This window comes from Scaptodrosophila lebanonensis, unplaced genomic scaffold, assembly GCF_003285725.1.
Source record: "Scaptodrosophila lebanonensis strain 11010-0011.00,11010-0021.00 unplaced genomic scaffold, SlebRS2 tig00000089-arrow-pilon, whole genome shotgun sequence".
NCBI classification, from domain to species: Eukaryota; Metazoa; Arthropoda; class Insecta; order Diptera; family Drosophilidae; genus Scaptodrosophila; species Scaptodrosophila lebanonensis.
The window spans coordinates 2,804,044-2,817,795 of record NW_022060565.1 but is presented as its reverse complement, the minus strand read 5'-3'; the positions used below and the strand labels follow the sequence as shown (position 1 = coordinate 2,817,795).

The 13,752-nt window shown below is 36.8% G+C and overlaps 1 long non-coding RNA gene across 3 annotated transcripts; it reads right to left on the bottom strand.

Moving 5' to 3' along the window:
• Positions 1-631: 631 nt before the first annotated feature.
• On the bottom strand, positions 632-2,568 carry LOC115626904. 3 transcript variants are annotated; one of them, XR_003995626.1, is made up of 7 exons: positions 2,441-2,568; positions 2,157-2,373; positions 1,858-2,093; positions 1,535-1,800; positions 1,368-1,480; positions 1,033-1,308; positions 632-965 (listed from the first exon to the last, which is right to left on the bottom strand). It is a non-coding gene; the product is annotated as an uncharacterized LOC115626904 (long non-coding RNA). The 3 variants fall into 3 exon arrangements; XR_003995627.1 differs by having other exon boundaries at positions 1,033-1,305; XR_003995628.1 differs by having other exon boundaries at positions 2,157-2,343; positions 2,441-2,527.
• Positions 2,569-13,752: the final 11,184 nt, after the last annotated feature.

Below are 13,752 nucleotides of genomic sequence, written 5' to 3'. Positions count from 1 at the left end.
TTTTCTATGGAAGCTTTGCGCTATGGCATTTTAACAAAATGTAGATAAATACCAGATTGGCCTAGGCTATCTTTATAAGCAAATAGTTATCCCACGAATAATAATTTCTTCCACCCATCGGCCCTATAAAAATGTAAGATGGCTCTGCGAACATAGAAGACAAGTCTAAATACCATGTGTGCCTAGCTATAATGGCTCAAGAGTTATCGGACGAACGAATAGCTGAACATGTCTATATCACATAACAGCATGGGATCTTATTTCTAGTAAAGCATTTCACCCCTCAAGTACAGCGTGACAAAATCGACTTATTAAATAAATGAGCTAATGTAAAGATCCCTTGAGCTCAAGTTCCGCAGATTAAATGCTTATCCCTTCTTTGATGACACTGATTGACCAATTTTGAAAATGATTTACCAATCTGAAAATACTATAAACACATTCCATTTAACGATTATAGTTTGTGTGATTGATAATTTAATTTACGAGTTGACGATTAGCTCATCCACTCTAAATTAAATTAATGTTTTCTAGATGGTTAAATGTCAATACTCCCTGATATGGAATCGGCATGACTGCCCAAATTCCATATTGTGGAAATGCCATAAAATACACCCATCAGAAAAATACGTTTTTGTTTTGTAAAAATACATTTTTAATTTTGCATATCAAATAAATATCTACATCAAAATATATACTTAAAATTTTTGTATCGAAATGGAAATTATTGCTCTTTTTTCCTATAGCTGCTGCGGGAGCTCTTCGAGAATCGATTTGAGGCTCAACTCGTTAATGAGCTGCAACAACAGGAACCCAACTCTCTTCATGCCGCATCAAGGAAAGACAATAGCTGATGCTCAATAGCGCGTTGCTCTAAAGTTCAATCTGGGTATAAGGTCATAGTCCGTGAGGTGCTTCAGATATAAGCTTAAGTTCAATCCGGTGGTAAAGTATAAAATTGAGAGCTGGAGAAAACGGAGGTAGAATGTGGAATATTAACTCACCATTCGGGAATGAGATCTGTGCACTTACATGTTCTTAAACGTTCAATCACATATAAATTGTGCATTATCTCTCTCTCTCTCTCTCTCTGTCTCTCTCTCTCTCTCTCTCTCTCTCTACAACTTATTTCATCTTTCTTTCAATCATAAAGTACAAGTATATCTAAGTCCGGGTATCAAATCAAAATTTGATTATGTATATATATGTATGCATATGGTTAGCCAGCAGTTTAATTTCATCTTATACTTGTATGACGTAGTCTAGTACTTCTCCAATATACGAGTGTAAAGGTGTAGAATAATGCTGCTGAAAAGATCACCTTCTTGGATTTGGCTGCCACATCAAACATATAGATGAACACTTACTTGATCAGTCATGTTGATGCGTTTGATGTTCAGATGACTGGTCGTTGTCATTGTCATTGTATTTTTATTTGATTTGATCGTACAAATAAAAATGTGTTCAAATGTGGCTTCGCCTGTGGATCAAATAAAATGAACATACTTCTCTAAACCCGGATTTGCAAACTTACATTTATACATTTATCCTTACTATGATGTACTTTGTGAGTGTATAAGTGTTTATGTATCTATGTATGTATGTATGTATCTATGTATGTATGTATGTATGTATGTATGTATGTATGTATGTATGTATGTATGTATGTATGTATGTATGCAGGTATGTAGGTATGTACGTAGATATGTATGTAGATATGTATGTAGATATGTATGTAGATATGTATGTAGATATGTATGTGTATTGATGGTTTATTTGATCTTTCTTGATTGAATGGTGCTGCAGGAACCATCAGCAAAGTTCATTAATTAATAACAAAGTTGCGTGAATTCCTACCTTCTGGGCGATGTGGATATTTCTGCGGATCAACGAATGCCTTGCTATGCTTACGCACTCCGCAGTCCGGTTTATTTCATAAAATAGGTATGTTGTATGCTGTTGCGTGCCAGATGGAGTCTTGAGAATATTCACCAACTATTCTAAGAACATCTTCTGGGCTGAACGTTTCAAAGTGTAGAATACGTGTATATGCCGTTTTATGCGAGTAAATGGATCACAAGTGTTGGACAGTGCTGCAGAAAATATCTCTTCTCAGATGACGAACTAGGAATGTTAAATTTTGGATAAACACTTACTTTATGAGCGTCGGAGAGATCCGGTAATCCTTGGTATGTATCTGTTGCTTGAATGTGACTGCTCCTGAGTCTACAGAATAATTAATAACTACACCGAGGCATAGACTTCTCATTTGCTTTGTGGCTCTATAGGTTGCTTCGTTCCTGCTCAACTGGTCCTTCCATGTGCTTCTCGATGTTATGTGTACTATATGGGTCATAGGAACTGTATGTAGTGCTGCAGAAAATCGCACTTACTGGATGGAGCCAACAACTAAGTATGGATAACTTGGATGAATACTTACTTGAGACTGGAATGCAAATGTATTGTAATGCTCTTGAATATAGTATATACGCAGACATTTTTTAAAAAACTTGAAATTGACACTTTTTACTTAAACCTAACAAACATTTCACTTTTTGCTTAATCCTATATTGAAAAATATTTTTTTTTTTTTTCGTATGTGTTTTCTCTACAAAATATAATTTAGAACTGAACAAATGTTGAGTTCAGACTTGGCATGTTTAAATCAAATTTTGAAAGTAAAGGCAAGCCAACTATGGTTGCTTCTCGGCATGCTTTGCGAGTCTCAAAAATAGATATTTTTCGAAAATGGTAGCACATTCGTACAAGTGTTGATGTTACTTTTTTTTAATGAATTGGCTTTATTTACTTCACAAATATTTAAATATTTTAATTTTGTAATCATGGCAACTTGCTGACTAATATGGGTAACATATTGCGGCTCGTAAAGGTACGATTCCTGCACTTCTTCCTTTTTATTTTGATTTCGTGTTTTTGCAGGCATTGAGCAAAACTTCCTGAATGGCTGCTGCGACGCGTCACCAATCGTCCACATTTACGGATGACTTCTGTGCCGCAACAACAACAACAACAACAATGAAAGCAATAGTGTTTTGCATATTTCGGTAAGCGTTTTCGTATTTTCCCCGTTTTGTTACAAAAAAATCCGATATTTCAATGCTTTCGGATCCTAGTCTGCTTTTGTTCGAATTCACACCAGAGGCAGCGGCGTCGATGGCCATGGGCAGCGGACGATTAACAAATGAACTGATAAGGGGGAAGATGTGGTAGCGGGGGTGGGGAAGGGAGGGAAAATGTATTTGGTTGCATGCTTTACTTTTTTATTTCTTTTTATTTGATTTCCAGTTGCTCTGGCCAGTTTGAATTTTGCTCAAACAGTCGGAAACCAAAAGATTTTAATGCCATAAATGCATATTTTCGTCATTCAATTGGCAAAAGGGCATGTGTGGCCAACGACATTGTTGCTATTGTTGTTTTGGTTGTGTTTGTTGTTGCTGTTGGATTTTGAGCCTGTGAGCACAGTTGAAGGGATTTGGCATGCATTTTAACTGAATAATTGATAAAAATTTGACACAGGCGTTTAAGTTGAGTGCACATTGCAGCAAAAAAACGCAAAGCAGATCAGATCAGATGAGAACAAGTACACTTAGGGAAAACACGGGTAAGTTTGTAAAGTACATTTGGAACTGAGCTTACTTGAATCAAGTGTGAAACAATCTGTAGACTCTGCACTGGAATTGTGAATAAGGAAATAAATATAAACAAGAAAGGAATGCTAAAGTCGAGCAGGCTCAACTTTTAAATACCCTGTACCACCCCACAAAAAAGTAATTAAATTAATTAATTAATTTAATTAAATTAATTAACTAAATTAATTTAATTAATTAACTAAATATTAATTAATTAAATATAAAATATTCCATGCATGCATACATACATTTACAATTATATCAGAATCGTGTCTATGCGTGTTTGTGTACTTGTACATATGTATGTATGTGTGCATTGAGCCTGGTTATATGGCTATAACTTTCTTTCCGATCATTCTATCATAATGAGACTTGGTATACGGTTATATAATTACTAACCTAATGTGACTACCAAATTTTAGTTCAAAGTTCCAAGAATTACGGGAGTTATAGAAAATCGTTAATAGGGGCGGAGTGGGGGGGGTGGATCAGAAAAAATGAACAAACTCGTCCTTTCTCGGTCTCAGGAGAATCTGTATACCAAGTTTGGTTATTCTAGCTCTTATACTTTCGGAGATCCTTGCGTTCATACAGACAGACAGACGGACAGACGGACAGACAGACGGACAGACAGACGGACAGACAGACGGACAGACAGACGGACAGACGGACAGACTGACATGGCTATATCGACTCGGCTTGTCATGCTGATCAAGAATATATATACTTTGTGGGGTCTACCAAGCCTCCTTCTGTGTGTTCCATGTGCACTCGCACTAAACTAATATACCCTTGTACCCTTTGGGTACAGGGTATAAAAACTAGAAAATAAATAAACTACCAAATTAAAAAATATTTATATATATTACTGGAACCATTAATATTAACGGAAAAAACATAGAAACTACTTGGATGACTTTTAATATTATTCGCTATTTACACGATTTTCCAGGTAAAAGATAATGTTCTTAAAACAGTCTATTCTCATGTACTGTACATCGATTTTTTAAAGAATATTCAGTGCTTAACTAAAGGGTATTTTGCATTGGAACAGCAGGTTGGGTAACCAGATTTTGTACGAAGTGTATATATACTGTGTACTTGTATATATGCATACTCGTATGAACAAATGTTCTGTTAACAAATGAGAAAGTGCCATAGACCCTTTGGCCAAATACGTCTATATTGTATATATTGTTAATTAATGCGTAAATAAGGCATGGCATCTACATACATTTAGTACATATGTGTGTGTATTATATATATACAAGTATATGTACATTTGTGTGTATGTATTTAGTATCAATTGTGGTGCCTGAAGTGGTGCGGCTCTATCGATGGCGAAGATGGGAGACAAAAAGCACAAGCGCCATCAAAGCCAATTGCTGTCGTCTGTCATTGTAGGTGTTGGTGACGTTGCCGACGTTGCTGCGTTGCATGCAACACAAAAATGAAATATACAAAGTGGAATTGAAGTAGAATTATTCATGGGATTTCACTGTGCACCAATGCCTACATGTATGCAACCACACCATCTGGTTAGCTTTGAAGAAGGTATTGCTGTTTCTTAATACATTTTCCGATTCTTTTCATTGTCTTTCTTTTTTCTTTCTTTCACTGTTAGCCTATTGCAAGTGCCGCCCCAACTATCTTTTTTTTCTATGTACCAGGCATAGGGATCTCTATAAATTAATTATGTATTATGGGTGTTGATGGAGTGTACGGTCAAGAACCCTCCCACAGGCTGTTTTGCTAGCCGCCGTCAATGTATCCCGCACCGACCCTCTCCCCCAACAACGTCAGCCCATAGAATGTGTATGGTTGTACATTATACGTGTCTTATTGTGTGTACATTACATCTCTGTACAGTAAAAAAATTTGGCGTGCAACCTTATCTGTTCTCACCTTACATAAATTTGATGAGAACCAGACTAATTTCACATTACATAATGGCGGTATTCGGGTGGATTCAGGTGTTTCCTATATCGTGCTCAATGACCATATTGTCAATTGTCGAACAAAGGCGAATGAAATGTTTATGTTTTAATATTAATGCAATCGTAATTGTAATCGCAATGGGCCCACACGCAAGCTCGATTTGCTGCCACTAATGGCTTCGAACCTTATAGTCAGTCAACGCCAACGCATTTATGCCGTAATGCCAATTAATTTGACCGTTTTTACTGCCAACAGCAACAGTAATAGAAACGGAAACAGAGAGAGAAACAGCAACAATGGCCAATGACCAAAAAACATTCAATGAATTTCAATTGTCATGTTTATGACTGTGTTTAGGCAAACGGACAAAATGGTCGCCCATCCAACAAGGACTACAGCACTCCCACACGCACGCACAAGGACAAGCACAAACATAACTGTCAGACATGGTCACATACTGGTGTCTACATGTATGTATGTTTGTATAAATACGAGTATATCTGTGGGTGCATATGGTGTTCATATTTAACTACTTAAAATTCAATTGCGCCTAAAATAAATGGTTGTCAAATCGTTTGTCTGCCTGCCTCTGCTCTGCTCCTCTCCGCTCTGCTCGAAGGCTGTCCAATTTGCATGTATAGCTGCCGATTGTGGCTGTGCCTGTGCGTGTGTGTGTGTATATGACTTGTTGTTGTTATTGTTGTTGTTGCTATTGTAACTAAGTGTCAATTGTCATGTGTCAAATTGTGGCGTACGAATTAGGGTAATCAGTGCTCAACAGTATGTTTGATTGCTTGCTTTATTTATGATTGTTTGCACAACTCGTGCAGGGCGGGACTGGAGCTATAGTGGACATGTGGCCAGGCAATCGTTTTCCCTATACATACATACATACATATGTACACACTATGTGTGTTTGTACAAACTTACATTGTATATGCAGCTATTTGTCTGCTCATTTGTCTGGATTGTTATTGTCATGGACATTGGTGGGTCGTCTACGGCCGGCTGGTTGACTGAGTTCTGTGGCAGCCTCGTTTTCATTTCATTCATTCGATTTGTGGTATTTTCGCTTATTTTTTCCGCGCAAATGCAGTTTGTTGTTTTCATGTTTGTAGAGTACAAGTATGCGATTAATTGAATGATAGATCGGGTAAGTTTCGCTTAAATGCCACTACTTATTGCACGGCCTTAATTCAAATACTGTTAATGCCACACCAAGTAGAAGGTGAGCTGAAAAAGCACACGAAACAATGCCAGAGAACAAAAGACAAACACGCCAGCGACTTAGCCGCAATTACAAGTTTATTTAAGTTGAACTCGACTACGTGCAGCGTGCAACGCGCAACTTTGTGCTGCACGCCCCCAACCACCCCAACCCCTTAACCACACCAACAACAATGGCACCACAACACTGACACCTCAAGAGTCAGAGGCGCACCGGAGAGGATTCAAGACATTAGTTTTAGAATCCTTGCATCAGAAATAACGAACAGTCAAAGGAAGTAACACCTCAAACTAGACTCAGCTTCCAAAACCTCTCTGATTACAACACTAGTTTGTAATCCAAAAATGTATGTATGTATTTCGGTTCAATGCTAATCAAAGCTACTATTAATCCTCGCGATTAATAGTCCCCGAGGGCCAATTAATCGAAATGACAAAATTGCACGTGTTGATTGACAAATCAGTCTGTTTGTGAAATCCAAGCAGTGATCACTAGAAGCGGACAAGCAGTTCCTTTAAGATACTAGTTTCCTCTCGTTTTAACTAACTGTATTTTTCGTTTTTTGTCTCATTACACAATCCCTTTGCCATTTACTTTCATTTTCAGCTGAAATCTTCGCCTTGAAAAGTCGAAGAAATTCTATTATAACGTAACATTAATGATTCGCATTCATCTATTAGGTCTTGTATTGCATATTATTATTTTAGTAACTCAATTATTTATATTATTATTGTATTTCGTTAAGACCAAGCAATATTGAGGTCGGAATTTTAAGCTTTCTCCCCTCAGCTTATCCGCGAGAAACTCTAAATATGTATTCTTATATCTGGCTTACAAGTCTTAGCACAGCTGGCCGGAGATGTTACACTATTCTTACTAATTAAATTTAGTTGTTTTTTTTTTAAGAAGATCTTACACTATTCCTAGTAATTCAATTTACATTTTTTTACGACCATAATTTTTCACTTTTAATATTTTAAAACATATGTACATACATGTATGTTTTAGAATTAAATTGTTATTTGATTTTGTATAATGCAAAGGTCTATTTGCTTTAATACATACATTTGTATTAGACTCATTCCTACAACTTTATATAGTTTAATTAATCTGGTATTTTTTTAAACATTACATAAGTAAGTAAAACTACAAGGGACATTCTTTGCTTATTAATTTACAGTCCTTATTTGGGGCCTGAGGACGCGACCGCCTACCCCGAACCTCTAATCCTTTTGGTCCACGTCACTGTCAAGCCAAAGAGGTGGCGCTTATAAATAACCATAATAATAACAAAAGTCAACAATAGCGGCAACGATCTGCAGCTCCATGTAGAGAACCCTTTCCACACCCCATTGCTGTTAAGAACTGAGCTCATTATTTTTCCAGTGAACGCGCGCTGCCAAATCCAAAAACCAAATCCAGTTGAAAACAAGTTTTAAAATTACAAATTATAAATGCATAAAAGGACAAACGACGACGCTAAGCATGAAGATGAGCACCAGGACGAAGAGACTACGACCACGGCTACTAAGGTGGAGACAACAGAAACAACAACTGGCTGGCCTTAGAGAACAATTAACGTGTGAGTGGGAATGGGAATGGGTGTCTCTTCCTCTGTGTGTGTGTGTGTATGTGTTGGGGGCGTTAAAGCTGCCACGACCCATCGCACTCACAGTTACCACTACAAAAGCCTGCAGACACACACATGCCACGCCCACATAAACAAAACTATGCCAGTTGCCAGCCAAATGAGGCCCAACTTATGTGGCTGACAAGCGGCGTTGCTGGAAGAGATGTCGAGGTGGCACTAACTTTGCCGACCACATGGCCAGCTCTGTGTTCCATTTGCATGTTTGTTGTATACAAGTACACTATGAAAAAATGCGTATTCAAAGTCAAATTATATAATGGACAAGCTTACAAAAATTACTCTGCACTTAAATTTAATTTTAGGTATTTAATCTGTAAGTCAACTAATAACTATGAATTCATATATACTTGTAGTTATTAGAGCTCCGCATGAATGAAAACAATATTAAATCGAATACACCTTGAAAAAATCAAAAGTCAAATTTTATAATGGACTGACGATTACAAAAATAAATCTCTGCACCTAACTTAATTTTAAATATTTAATCAGCAAGTCAACTAATAATTATGAATTCATGTATATTAATAAGAGCTCTGCATGAATGAGTTCATGAAACAATGCACAGCCAAGTTAATGTTATCCACCAAATTTTTGATAAAATACATTTTAAATCAAAATCAAAAGTCAAATTATATAACATTACAAACACTACTCTCCAGTTATTCTTATGTATTTTATCAGCAAGTCAACAAACAATTATATATTTATTAGACCTTTCTATGAATAAACTCATGAATCTTTCTATCATGAACTTATGAACTTCTTATGAAGTACATTTTTAATCATACAATATTAAATCAAATTCGTGGAATGTTTCCATATCCACCGCATAGGCTCGTTCCTCAGAAGGAATGATTCAGTTAGGAACTGTTAACGAATACTGAGTCACAAAATGATTCAATATTTTTTACTGAAATGCTAATAACCACCTAAAGCGAAGAAGCACAGAAATTGGTATTTATAGATCATTGTCGACTATAATCGACATAAAAATATATTTTATTTAATATATATTCTATTTTTTTGTTTTATTTATTATTTTTATTGCTTCTTATTGCCTCAATGGCTTGTATCGTTTCTTCTATCTATGGGGTGTAATCGTTTGAGTCTTCGCCTATTTGTACTTGTGGCTAAGCTTGTTGCAAGTTGGTTTGGGTGTGCAGTAAGCCTGTTCGAGTAACTCAGCTATGGTAGGGATGTTGAGGGCCTTACAGCAATATTTGAATGAGTGTTTGTAAAGTGTTCGTACTTGAGTAGAATATTGTATCGAAAGGTACTATACGATCTTCACTCAACAAAAAACACTGTAATGGCTCATTTTGGCATTTGAAGGTACCTATTGAAGTAAAAACATTTAAGTCCTGATATGGTTGGGGCAAGTATATGTTCCCCATTCGCTTGCACTTATTGTAGTGTAATGCATTCCTAGATATACTTGTACATAATTAGAGCAGAGTAAGAGAGAATTGTGAAACAAATTGAAAGTAAATACTTTTTTAAGTGTACGTAAGCAAAGCGAGATTAGGGCAAAGAATAAGAACGCTTTTGCGCTGCAAGGGTTGCAGGTCCTGTTCCCCTTCCCCTTCAGCCCAACACCTTCCCGTTGCCGTTGCCATTGCCAGCTGCCCAGGCGAAGCCCTCAAAGCACAAGCCGCCAGTTATTGCCGTCGCTTGGGCCCGTTGGCAGCTGTTGGCAAGGACAATTAGAAGGACCCATGTGTGAATGTGTGCGTGTGTGTGTGTGTGTGTGCTTATCCATGTGGGTATGCACGTCTCTCTTTCAAAGTGTGTATATATGTGTGTGGCCATAATGAAAAGCGCAAAAATTATGAACTTTAGCCAAAGATGAAAACGCTTTTAATTTATAAACACGCACAGGAGCGGGTGGTTGGGCGAATGGGCGGACGGACAGATGGCTGGAAGGACGCAAGGACAAACAGACTGACAGGCCAACTTACACATACACGTATGAAGAATTGTTTCGACACAAAGCGAGGGCAAGCTTGCCATCAGCACCCCTGCCCCCTGCCCCTGCCCCCTTGCCCCATGGCAACAACAAAAGGCAGTGTTCAGCGCGCACATATGGGCACATAACGACGCGCACCGACAAATAAACACACACACATGCTCATATATATATACATATATATGCGCAAAACAATGAATAATTTACGCTTTTTCGCAAAACTTTAATCAACTTTTCACTTTATTATCCAAATGCGGCCGGCAGTGTTCTTCTCAACATCGTCGCCGACGCCGTTGCCCCATCCAGAGCAGATTTGGTGTGTGGCCTATAAACATAACCCATACACACAAATACATATGCAGAGGCGTGCACACAGACAGCGACACTGTTGGTTAGGCGCGTCTGCTGTATAAGTTTTCACACCCGCCTCTGCACGCGCCCCCACCTGCCGCCCACTCCTGCTTTGTTCTTAACATTTAAATAGCGAACGCTCACGTTTATTTACTCATTGCTCCAAAGCCAAAGTAATAATAAATGAAATACAATGCACATGAGCCTCTGCCATATCGCAGCTGCAGCTGCTGTTCTACACTGAGAACAAATTTCGTTCTTCATCTTCGGTGCTTTTCTTGCATAATGGATCAAATGAATTCGGTCTCGTCAGTGTTCCATAAATAATTGTTACAGTCGACCAAGCGACTGCAGATAAATCGACTCGTAAAATCGGGAGGAAAACAAGAAAGGAATGCTAGAGTCGAGCGGGCTCTCAACTCTTAAATATCCTGGACACACTCCCAAAAATAAGAATGGTGAATTTTAAATTAATTAATTAAATACAAATTATTCAAATGTGAAGTACAGAAATATGTGAACAGACATTATCAACAACAACAACAGCTACATAGCTTGGGCAAAGATTATATTTATGGCTATAACTTTCTAATTGATTTATCATATTGAAACTTAGTATACGGACACATAAACACTAACTGGATGTGACTACCAAATTTTAGTTGAAAATTCCAAACTTGTCCTTTATCGGGCTTAGGAGAATCTACTTACCGAGTTTGGTTATTCTAGCTCTAATAGTTGGTAAGATATCGACTCATCTTGTCACCCTGATCAAGAATATATATACTTTGTGGGATCTGCCAGGCCTCCTTCTGCGTGTTACATGTATACTCTCGCACAAAACTAATATACCCTTTTACCCTTTGGGTACAGGGTATAATAATAATGAACTCCTGTTTGCGGAAGCGTACTCGTACTCGTGTCGCTGACTTATCGAAAGAGCTTTCAAAATCTTAATTTATTCATTTAAATCTATTTTATGTAGTTATTCCTTTGATTCATAACCATGGATTGGAACAGTCAAAAAAACTGTAATCTGTAATATCTTCCAAACTTATTGCAACTTTTGAGTGATGCAATTAAATATGAACCTCATTTGTTGATTTATTTATAAATTGAATGAAAGGTATTTAAAGAAGCTCAACGTTTCTCTTTAAAAACGTGCTTTTTTGGCGAGCCTTGATCCACCCAAAGGAAACAAGTTTGCTTTCAACAACTAAGCTATAAAATCTATTTAATTATCATTTGCAAGCCTTGTACAAGTATAATGAAAGTGGCTCTGACCAAATGTATTTTCTTCTCTGAAGGCTGATTATACCGTTGTAAGAGTTGTAAGGGCAATATTTGTCCCCCGTATTTTTGTTAATACTATTAATTTTATCTACTGGTATAGCCTATAAATAAATTGATTGGCAAACTCATTTAACGTCTGTATAATCACATGTTTTGAAACTACTCAAGACAAAAACTTTAAAAATTATTCAAACGCATATCAAAATGTATTGCTCTCCATAAAGGGAATTTAAATTATGTCAAAACTTATCCATACATCTTTCGTATCTCTTGTGTCAGTTAAGCTCACTACGGCTTGTTAAAAACATTATATCATTTTTATTTTAACTCATTTAGCGATAGAAACCATTACAGCTAAGAAGGTAATCAGTGTGCGCCCAATTCTAATCACATTTCATGTACATCTCAAGTTTTCTCTCAGTGTATGGGCAGGCTGTATGTAGGGACTTAGTTCATGATTGGTACACCTGCGTAGAGCATGGACATACATAGCAAATGAAAACATTGTTGACCTGCAGATTTTATGCAGCTGTGACAGCTTTTGCTCGGCTAAGCGAGTCTGTAGGTAGTTCATTGGAATTGAAAATGATATCTTGGCATAAATATGTCTTAGTACTGTTCATTTGTTTGTCAGAAAATTGTGGCCAAATTTTAATTGATGCTTTCTTGCTTTCTTATAATTGGTAATTGGGGAAAAAAATCAAGCAAAGTGGTATTTCATTTATTTATTATAGATGTAAGGTTTTATAAAAACAAGTAAAAAAGCTAAAGTAGGGTTGCCCGACTTTGAAATACTCTGTGCATATGTGTAGAGTAATTAAAGAAATTAAAAAACAAAATTGGAATATTAAAAAATAGTAAAAAAAATGTTGATCAATTTTACCTCCTTCGGTATTTGAACTCACTGGAGGTACATACCAAATTTGTGTTAAAATTTCCAAGAATTACGGGAGTTATGGAAATCACCAATTGTTAGGGAAAGGGGGAGGGACGGAAATTCCAAAATTCATATTTTCTTCGTATTCACATGAGACATCTTGGACTCAAATTTGGTGTCCCTAGGTCTTTTAATCTCCGACATAAAGGTGATTATATGAACGGCGTTACGGAAAAACCCGATTATCGGGGATGTGGGGGAAACCAAAAGAAAGACAATTTCATGTACAGAGTATAAAAAAACTCCGATGAGAAAAGTTAAGCAAAGGGATCGTAATTTCTTTCATTCATTTCATTTATTCATAAAAATTGGCTCATTAATTGGTGTGTATCTACAAGTATATATAATTAGTTCATAATAAAGAGTTCAGGTTGTACAGGTGTTTTACAGCGGTGGAAAAATTTAATTAAAAACCTATGAGAACGTAAATTAATTCGAAAAAAACTCTATTTATCTTAATGAGTATAAGATATACTCTTCATTATAACGGGGAATGTGGCTCTTTAACCTTAATTATCTAGTATTCGACGACGTCACTGAACAAGGGCGTAGGCACGAGGGGGGGCTAAATAAATGTTGCCATAAAGTCGTCCACACGTTCAATATTATGACACACTATTTCGCCTTAAAATGGATCTGAGTTGGATTTCTTGAAGTTTTTTAATTGATCGTATGCATAAGTTTTTTTTTAAATGCATCGTGCATTATTTAATCGAAAGTTTAATTTTTTGGCCCCCC